The sequence below is a fragment of the Sorex fumeus genome, unplaced genomic scaffold (genome assembly GCF_029834395.1).
Source record: "Sorex fumeus unplaced genomic scaffold, SorFum_2.1 ptg000044l, whole genome shotgun sequence".
Classification (NCBI taxonomy): domain Eukaryota; kingdom Metazoa; phylum Chordata; class Mammalia; order Eulipotyphla; family Soricidae; genus Sorex; species Sorex fumeus.
In genome coordinates this window covers 62,977,865-62,987,944 of record NW_026606101.1, presented here as the reverse complement: position 1 = coordinate 62,987,944, position 10,080 = coordinate 62,977,865, and the positions used below count along the sequence as shown (strand labels likewise).

The 10,080-nt window shown below is 47.1% G+C and overlaps 1 protein-coding gene across 1 annotated transcript in view; it reads left to right on the top strand.

Annotated features, from left to right (window-relative positions):
• Positions 1-8,825: 8,825 nt before the first annotated feature.
• The window catches only part of PAK2 (p21 (RAC1) activated kinase 2), a 70,492-nt gene continuing 69,237 nt past the window's right edge, over positions 8,826-10,080 (top strand). Inside the window, exon 1 of the mRNA XM_056121414.1 lies at positions 8,826-9,113. The gene's annotated coding sequence lies outside the window, so the exon portion shown is untranslated. The remainder of the gene's footprint in view (positions 9,114-10,080) is intronic.

Genomic DNA, 10,080 nt, shown 5'->3' with positions numbered 1-10,080 from the left:
CTGCAGTAGGTTACCATCGCTGGGCCACACCAGGGGGGAAAGGGTGTTGTCCTTCCATCTGCTCTCCCTAGGCTGCTTGGTGGCTGCCATCCTCCAGAGGCCACTGGACAGTCAGGTTTGGGTCCTCAGTGACGAGACACGCGGGGCCTCACGGGATCGTCCCAATGAGACCCCCGAGTCGCCACCCATGAACGGTCTTTCTGGCTCCTGATCAAGCTGCTTAATGGCCATGATCCCAGAGACTCAGAACAAATCTTGGAACCCAGCAGGTTTTGGCAGAAATCCCTCCAGATTTAATTGTTAAAATTTTGAAATTTCAAAATTGCACGGCCACTACTGCAGCTGCACGACATCGTGTTATTCTTTTTTTTTTTCATGTGTTATTCTTAACCAGCAATAGAAAACAACTTGTCTACTGTTGCCTTTTCAGCAGATCTGAGTGCTGGGGTAAAATCCCAAATAATAATGGTGGGTCTGGTGTCAAAATATTGAATGTGATCAAAGTAGAGAGAGAGTAATGTAGAAATCATCTGCCCCACAGGTAGGGGGAGGGTGTGGGATGGGGGTATCCTGGGGTTTTTGGTGGTGGAGAATGGGCACTGGTGAAGGTATGAGTGTTTTATTATATGACCGAGACTTAAACCCGAAAGCTTTGTAACTGCTCTCACGGTGATTCAATAAATAAAATTATAAAAAATGAAAAAAGAAAGTAACTAAGTGCCATGGCTAATTAATGAAAAGGCAAGCATGCTCTCCTTTTTTTCACTTAGGAAAACCATGTTCTAAAACAAGACAAAGCAAAGGGTTGGTATTCTTCCTTTCTTCCTTTCTTTCCTCCCTCCTTCCCTCCTTTCCCCCCACCACTCGGAGGTGCTTGGCGGCCTCCAGATGGCTCCTTCCTTCCTTCCTTCCTTTCTTCCTTCCTTCCTTTTTTTTTTTTTTTTTTTTTGTCACACCTGGGGATGCTCAGGGGTTATTCCTGTCTCTACACTCCAGAATCACCCCTGGCGGTGCTTGGAAGACCATATGTGTTGTAGGGGATCAAACCCAGGTTGGCTGCGTGCAAGGCAAATACCCTCCCCACTGTACTATCACTCCAGCCCCTTGCATTATTTCTTTTAAGTAAAGTAATGGGACATGAATGATGTACATTTATTATTCTGTCACTGCTTAATTTCCTAAAATATTTTGTTCTATTATTTTGTTTGGGTTTTTTTTTATTTGTTTTTGTTTGGGGGCCATACCTGGCAGTGCTTAGGGGTTACTCTTTGCTCTGCTCTCATAAATTACTCCTGACAGTGCTCAGGGGGCCATATAAAATGCCGGGGATTGATCCTGGGTTGGCTATGTGCAAGGCAGACACCCTGCCTGCTGTACTATCTCTTTGGTCCTATTTTGGTGTTGGGAATAAATATTTTATAACAGGACATGAATAGCTTGACTAGTCACCACAATTCTTTTTTGGGGGTGGGGGAGAGGGTTGCTTCTCCCAGGAATTCTCTGCCAATTTGGCTGGCATTTCCATGTGAGGGCCTGAGGGATGTCATAACTGCTCTTAGCTGCTCAGGCCCTGCAGTGTTTGGGGCTTCCAGAACCACAGTGAGGTGCTTGGTGGCCTCCAGATGGCACCTGAAAATGCCCAGTAGGCTCTGCAGTGCCAGGGACAGCCACATATAAGGGGTGAACCTTCATCTCTGTGATATAGCTCTGGCTTTTATTGTTCTATTGGGTTGTGTGAGTGTGTGTGTGTGTGTGTGTGTGTGTGTGTGTGTATGGTGCCAGCTTAGAGCTTCATATATGCAGGGTATGTGCTCTACCACTGAACTATATCTGAGCAGAAGTTATTTTGGAAACTATTTTTTTTGTGTGTGCTTTTTGGGTGACACCCGGTGATGCACAGGGGTACTCCTGGCGGTGCTCAGGGGACCATATGGGATGCTGGGAATCGAATCCGGGTCAGCCGCGTGCAAGGCAAATGCCCTACCCGCTGTGCTATCTCTCCAGCCCCTGGAGCTATTTTTTGAGACTCACATATTGAAACAGAGAACCCAATGCTATAAAGAAAAAAAATTATAGTATTTCCTAAAATATTTTGTGTTCTATTAGCTTATTTGGAGTTTTGGGTTTGTTTTTGTTTGGGGGCCATATGTGGCGGTGTTCTGGGATTATTCTTGGCTCTGTACTCAGTTACTCCTGATTGATGGGCTCAGAGGACCATATGGGATGGGACTATCTAACTTTGCATATGCACCCGTCTCTTGAGTGCTCTCTCTAGCCCCGTTTAGTATTTTCTTATGAGAAAACATTCCATGATTCACAACCATTTCTTACACTCGGGATCAATAAAGTGATACTAATATTGATTTATATATAAGGTAAAGTTCATTAGCTGCATTTTTCAACACAGTTAAACAGGATGGGCAACATGAAACTTTCATTTGGAAGGGAGTCTTCATCTGGCGGTGCTCAGGGCTTATTCCTAGCTCTGTGCTCAGGGATCACTCTTGGTGATACACAAGGGACCACATGTAGTACAAGGGATCGAATTAACATCAACCACATGCAAGGCAAGTACTTTAATCCCTGCACTGTCTCTCTGGCTTCAGCATGGTATCTTTTAACCTCAGGTGCACATGTATGTGTTTTGTGTGTATGTGTGTCTCTCTATATATGTATACGCATATTTATATGCATATGTATATGTACACACATGCATATGTGTTTATGTATGTGTTTGCACATCAGAAACAAGTTTTATCACCGTTTAAACAAGTCTTTAAGTTGATATATAAATGTGACACAATGTATTTATTTATACAAGTAACAAGAGTGTAATACAATTGTGGATGTGAATGAAGAAAACATTTCTGTGACTCTTTTCTCTTAAAATTTCCCCCCTGGTTTTTAGGCTACATTTGGCTACTCAGGGGCTGTTCCCAACTGCATACTCAAGGGTCGCTTCCTGAGGCTCCATGGGAATTGCACCATTCTGCCAAGCAAAGCATGTGCTCTAGCCTGTTGCACTTTCTCTCTGTCCAGCTTGACTTCTTGCAGTGGTTGCAAGTAACAACTTTTTTTTAAATTTAATTTTTGGGGCCATATCCATTGGTGCTCAGGGCTTAGTCCTGGCTCTGTGCTCAGGGATCACTTATGATGGTATGCAGGGAGGGAATCATATGTGGTCACTGTCACTGTCCTCCCCTAGTTCATCGATTTGCTCGAGCGGGCACCAGTAAAGTCTCACAACAAATTGTGAGGCTTGTTGTTACTATTTTTTGGCATATCGAATACGTTACAGGTAGCTTGCCAGGCTTTGCTATGCGAGATACTCTCGGTAGCTTCCTGGGCTCTCCGAAAGGGCGGAGGAATTGAACTTGAGTCCTCGGTGTGCAAGGCAAACACCCTACCTGCTGTGCTATTGCTCCAGCCCATCATATGTGGTAAATGTCATAAATTCAGGTCAGCTATATGCAAGGCTAGTGCTCTATCCATTATACTATCTTTCCAGCCACAGATGACATCATTTTTGATATAATAGAACATTACTTTTGAATTCTGTTGTCATTTTGATATTTGAAAAATGAATACACTAGTTTTAAAATCAGCTTTATAATTCTTTGTATGTTTTTTGTTCTTATTTATTGACAAGAAAAGGGCATTTGTTTAAAATAAAAAAAATAGATACTGTTCTTCTAATGACCATTTATTTTTTTGTCCTGTTCCTTCTTTGAAAAATTGGGGGTTTGGACCTACGTGGTGGTGCTGAGGGGTATTCCTGGTTCTGTGCTTAGTAGGTCATATGTGCTTCTAGGGATTTGAATCTGGTCAGCTGGATGCAAGGCAAGTACTGTCTCTCCAGCCCTGTGTTATTTTTTTTGTAGCACTGTCCTCCCTTTGTTCATCCTGCCCAGTAACATCTTCATTGAGAGACTTGTTACTGTGTTTGGCATATTGAATAGTCATGGGCAGCAAGGCAAATGCCCTACCGCTGAGCTATTACTCCAGCCCTATTTTTTTGTATGCAAATAAAAGATACAAGTTACTTTATCTAAGGATGATGCTGCTAGTGGTGAGGGGGAGAGACAGAGAGAGAGAGAGAGAGACAGACAGACAGACAGACAGACAGACAGAGATGGGCGTAGGGAGGGAGGGAGGGGAGAGAGAGAGTACTCCACAGTTATTTCTCTGTCGGGGTTGTCCTTTTTCTTTTCTTTCCTTTTCTTTTTTTTTTTGATTGCTTTATCTTTGGTGTTCTGCAGTTTTGCTTAGATGTATTTTAAGATTTAATCGTGATTTATTCATTCTGGTTGAGATTTGCTCTGGTTTGCTCTGGAATCTGAAGATTCTGTCTTTAATCAGTTCTGGAAAATTCTTAGCTATTATGTCATCATTTTTTCCCTCTTTGTTGTAATTCTCATTAAGCATAAGAAGACCTTACAGTTATTTCTGTATCTCTTAATCTTTTTTCATATATTCTTGTTTCTGAATTCTCCCCTCACTGTGTCTAAGGTATAATTTAATCCTAACATTGACTTTCCTTTCCAAATATGTTTGTTCATTTAAATGAATAAATAAATGAAACACAATTTTTTTCCCCCTGTTCGCCTTACAAGCGGCCAACATAGCCGACCCCAGTTCGATTCCTCCGCCCCTCTCGGAGAGCCCGGCAAGCTACCGAGAGTATTCGATATGCCAAACACAGTAACAACAAAGTCTCCAATGGAGACGTTACTGGGCCCGCTCGAGCAAATCGACGATCAACGGGAGGGCCTTTACCTTTACCTAAAGTTAGTTTATTTTCATTGGTTTTGGGGTCATCCAGGCAATGCTCAGAAGTTTCTCTTTTCCCCTCTGCGATTGTCCCTTCCCTAACTTTTCCCCCTGACCTCCTCGGGCTTCATCTTTCTTGACTGTGGTTTCCATCATTCACTCATAGTAGCTTTTTTATCAGCTGTATATATATATCAGCTGTATCCTGATTACATTTGGGTATTAATATTTGTTTATTTTTGGATTTTGGGCCACACCTGCCTATGCTCAGAGCTTACTCCTGACTCTGTGCTCAGGACACCCCTGGCAGTGCTCAGGGGACCACGGGTGCTGTGGGAATCTAACCTGGGTCAGCTGTGTGCAAGGCAAACACCCTGTCCACTGTTCTCTCTCTGTAGCCCCCCCAGGAACTCAGATTTGTTTTGTAATCCTGGCCACAGAAATCCTTTCACATTTTGATTCAGGGTACGTTTGTGGAGTTTGAGTTTGCACTCGCATTCTGGGACCACTCTATTCTTTTTTTTCTTTTTGGGTCACACCTGGTGATGCACGGGGGTTACTCCTGGCTCTGCACTCAGGAGTTACTCCGGGGTTACTACTGGCGGTGCTCAGGGGACCATATGGGATGCTGGGAATCGAACCCGGGTCGGCCGCGTGCAAGGCAAACACCCTACCCGCTGTGCTATCTCTCCAGCCCCAACCAGTCTATTCTTACCCCTTATTTTGGGGTGCCAGGAATCGACAGTAGGACCTCACACAGGCTCTGCTGCTGAGCTATACCTCTGCCACTTAGGATCTTTTTCTTGTCTTGAGATTTCTCAAGATAGTGCAGCTACTGTAATTTTGAATATCCACATTCTTATGTGAAGGAAAATCTGTGGTTATAAATTCTAAAGGGAAAATTATCCCTGTATATATTAAGTATAAGCTAAAACATAAATGTTCTTAGCACCCAAAAGGAGAGAGAGAACAGAAGGGAGTGCCCTGCCACAGAAGCAGGGTGGGATAAGGGGGATAGGGGATGGGAGGGATACTGGGATCAGCGGTGGTAGAAAATGGGCACTGATGGAGGGATGGGTACTTGATCATTGTATAATTGAAACCCAAACACAAAAATTTGTAAGTCTACAACTGTACCTCATGGTGTCTCACTAATAAAAATTAAAATAAAAAATACTGTTCTTATTTCCCTGGGCTGGTATAGAGCATTCTCACCCTCGCCACCTCACTCTGTTCTAAGGGAATATAGAGACTTTGGGTTTCCTAGTCTTTTATAGTTCCAGGAATATAGTTGCAGTTCTTTGTGTAGGTCCAAGGATTTGTCTTTGGCCTTTTGTCTCCTGTGCAGCCAAGAGACATGTGGAGATTCTAAGGCAGGTAACACACAATCAAGCACAATCATGGCTTTATCACCCACTTACCACTCTGGTTTCCGAGTCTGTTTTTGAGTTGTGGCATTTAGAAGACTAGCAAATTTACTTCCACTTCTTTCTTCAAAGTCACACCTTCACTGAATGATGTACATTATCCAACAATTCTGTGTGTTTTAATAGTGGAACTGTATCTAATTTTGTGTTGTATTGCTCCTGTGTTGTGTTTTTCTCCATTGCCCTCCATATAAAGGCTTTTTTGCTTGTTTTTTTAACCTATTGCTTTAAATAAGCACAATTTGGCTACTTTCCCCTGCTGCTGTCTCCTTAATATCAGTCAAAATTACTGCTCCTCCCTCCCTTGTTCATTTCCCTTCTACGTTTGCATGTCTGTACTCCATTCTGCATAATCTAGCCATTTTAGGGACCAGTTCAGTGAGTGGGGTTGCATGTTGCAGAACCTGGCACCCCATATGATCTCCTGAGCTCACCAAGAGTGATTCTGATTACAAAACCATGAGTAAGCCCTGAACAGTGCTGGGTGTATCCCCCAAACCAGTAAATAATCTAGCTATTTTAAAGTATAAATTGGACCTTTATAAAGAAACTTCCCTTCTTAAAATTCTCTAGTAGTTCTTGAAAAATATATGAACTCTTTACTATAGTGTTATAAAATCTTTCATGGCAGGCTGGAGCCATAGCACAGCGGGTGGAGCATTTGCCTTGCATGAGGCCGACCCAGGTTCTATTCCCAGTATCCCATATGGTCCCCTGAGCACCGCCAGGAGTCATTCCTGAGTGCATGAGGCAGGAGTAACCCCTGAGCATCGCCGGGTGTGACCCCAAAAGAAAAAAATCTTTCAAAAGTTGTGCTATATTACCTAAATCACAATAATAATAAAACCCTTCATGACACATAGTACACCACCTTTCTTGTACTATGCACCAACTACATAGTGCTCCTAAACTGATCATAACTAGCCCTCGGCTTCCTCTTCCTGCCTGCAATGATTTACCCTGGGTGCTTCTTGTGGATCTTTGTTTTGCCTTGTCACTTCCTTATCTCTGGAGGCTGGGGCAATGACGCAAAGGGCTGGAGCCCCGGAGCCCAGGATCGATCCCTGTCTCTGCATGCTGAGGCCTCTAAATGGCCTCTAAACGGGGCACCCAGAAAAGGCTTGTCTGGCCACTCTATCAAATTTCTACAGTCTTATCTTATCTCATACCCAGATATCCCTGTTATTGTATTTTCATAATTGTAAACAGAAGATGTTTGTCCTTGTATTTGTCATGCCTAAACAATGTTCGTTACATGTTAAAATACTCAGTTTTAGAATTAGTGAATACATTGACCAACTCCTCCATGGATAAAACAAAGGCCTTAATTTATAACGAGGTGGGATTTTGTAGTAAAACATAGCAGTAAACAAGTTAAGCATGTAGATAAAAAACACATGGCTGGCAGGCTAGAGCAATAAAACAGCAGGAAGAGTATTTGCCTTGCATGAGGCCAACCTGGGTTCGATCCCTGGCATCCCATATATTCCCTTGAGCACCACAAGGAGTAATTCGTGAGTGTATAGCCAGAAATAACCCCTGACATCGCCAGGTCTCTCTCTCTCTCTCTCTCTCTCTCTCTCTCTCTCTCTCTCTCTCTCTCTCTCTCTCTCTCACACACACACACACACACACACACACACAAATCAGTGACTGGTCAAAGAAACTATGGTATACATACACAGTGGAATACTATTCGGCTATAAGAAAAGATGAAATCGTGCAGTTTGCTGCCGTGTGAATGGAACTGGAGAGTATGAGACTGAGTGAAGTCAGCCAGGGCGGAAAGAAATACAGAATGATCTCTCTCATATGTAGATTATAACTGCAGCATGGAAACAACAAAAAACCCAAAGCAACAGAATCTAACTGCCCTACAGAGCAAAGCTTACCAGAACAGTGAGACTGGGGAAGTGGTGGAGATGGTGAGGTGCGGTGACGTGGAGAGGGAAATGGGCACTGTGATGGTGGGTCTGGTGTCTGAATGTTGTATGCACGAATCCCTACCATTGACTGTAGTGTAAAATACACTAATACACCGTAAATCACGGTGGCTAAAAATAAGAAAGGAAGCAAAAGAAATAGCTCACAGGGCAGGGAGACGACTCAGTGGCTGAAGTGCCTGCTCTTTAAGTGTGCGACCATGGCGTTGATTGTGGGTGCCACTGCATACCCCAAGCACTATCATGACAGCTCTGCTATTTGTGCTAGCAGCTCTGCTGACGGTGATCCCTGAGATCAGAGAAATTTCCAACTATACCCCCAGCAAAGTGTGTGTGATCATTGCACTGAAGCAGAGCGTGATTCTCACCACCACCACCACCATATCTCAAAAATAAAAGAACCAAACTCCCAATCCACAACGGATAATGGATGGATTATCAGAAAAAAAACCTCTTCTGCGGCAGATTCATGTGACAGCAGTCCTCTGTCAGCATCTCTGATTGACAAAAAAACACCTGCTTGGAGACAAAGCCGCACGCAACACTCCGGCCGCAGAAGCCGCTAGACGCCGGCCAACTACAGTTCCCAGCCGCCCCCGCGCGCCCCGCCCACCGGGAGGCGGGCCCGCGCCGAGGGGGCGTGCCCGGCCCGGCCCCGCCCCTCCCGCCCCTCCCGCCGCCGCCCTCCCCCAGGGTTGTGGCCACGCGCAGCAGCGGCGGTTGTTCCGCTTCCCCTCCGGCCCGGCCCGTCGCCATTGCCGAGGGCTCCCTTCCCTGTTTCCCGGCGCCCCGGGGCTCGGCTGCCGCTCCGGCCCGCCGCGGGGACGGCGGCTGCGCTCGGGCGCGGCTTCTCTCGCCGCCCCTTGCCCCTTGCCCCCTCCCCGCCCTGCGCCGCTTCCCGGGGCGGCTCCGGAGCCCGCCGGGAGCCGGGACGGAGGCGCCTCGCCGGGGCGGGGACCTTTCCTCGCCTGAGGTAAGTGTGCGCCCAGGCCGGCCCGCCGCTTTCCTGCCTCCCGCGTCGGCGCGGCCTGGCGGGCCGGGCCGGGCCGGGCCGCCACCTGCGCGCGGGGAGCGGCGGCGCCCGGGGCGGTGGCTCATTGTCTGCTCCCCGCGGGCCGCTTTCTCCCGCGGCGGCCGGCCCGAGGGGGCGGCTCGCCCCGCGCCCCCGGCCCCGGCCCGGCCCGGCCCGGCCCGGCGCTCGCCGCCGCGCCTGGAGAATGAATTCAGCCTCTTCCTTTCCCCCGGCCACCGGAGCGTCGGTCGGCGCCTGCGATTATTTCCTCTTCCCTCGGACCGGCCCCTCCTGGCTCACCTCGCCGCCCGCCCCAGCCTTCGCGACTGCTCGGACGCTGCAGCCCCTGCGCGTCCCGCAGCTGGGGGGCGGGGGGGGGGCGTTATTTATTCAGATCTTCGGCCCCTCACCCCCCCACCCCCCGTCCCGGAGGGTGTTGAGGGCCTCCGTTCTGGAACTGAACTTGGGGATCCTCTCGCGAGCCTTGTTAGCGCGCAGCCCGAAGGTGAATACTTGCTCCTTGAGGTAACTTAGGTGATGATGGGCCTTTTTTTTTTTTTCACCATGTTTGGCTTTCTTGAGAGCCCGGGCGCGGGAGCGCGGACACACACACACACACACACACACACACACACACACGCATTCACACGCATTCACACACAGACAAGCACTCACAAACACGCTACGCACACAGACACACACCCTTGCAGGGCTCACACACACACACACACACGCGTTCACACACAGACAAGCACTCACAAACACGCTATACACACAGACACACAACCCTTGCAGGGCTCACACACACGCACACGCATTCACACACAGACAAGCACTCACTCACACACACACACACACCCTTGGAGGGCTCACACACACACAAACACACACCCTTGCAGGACTCACACACACACACAGACACACACAC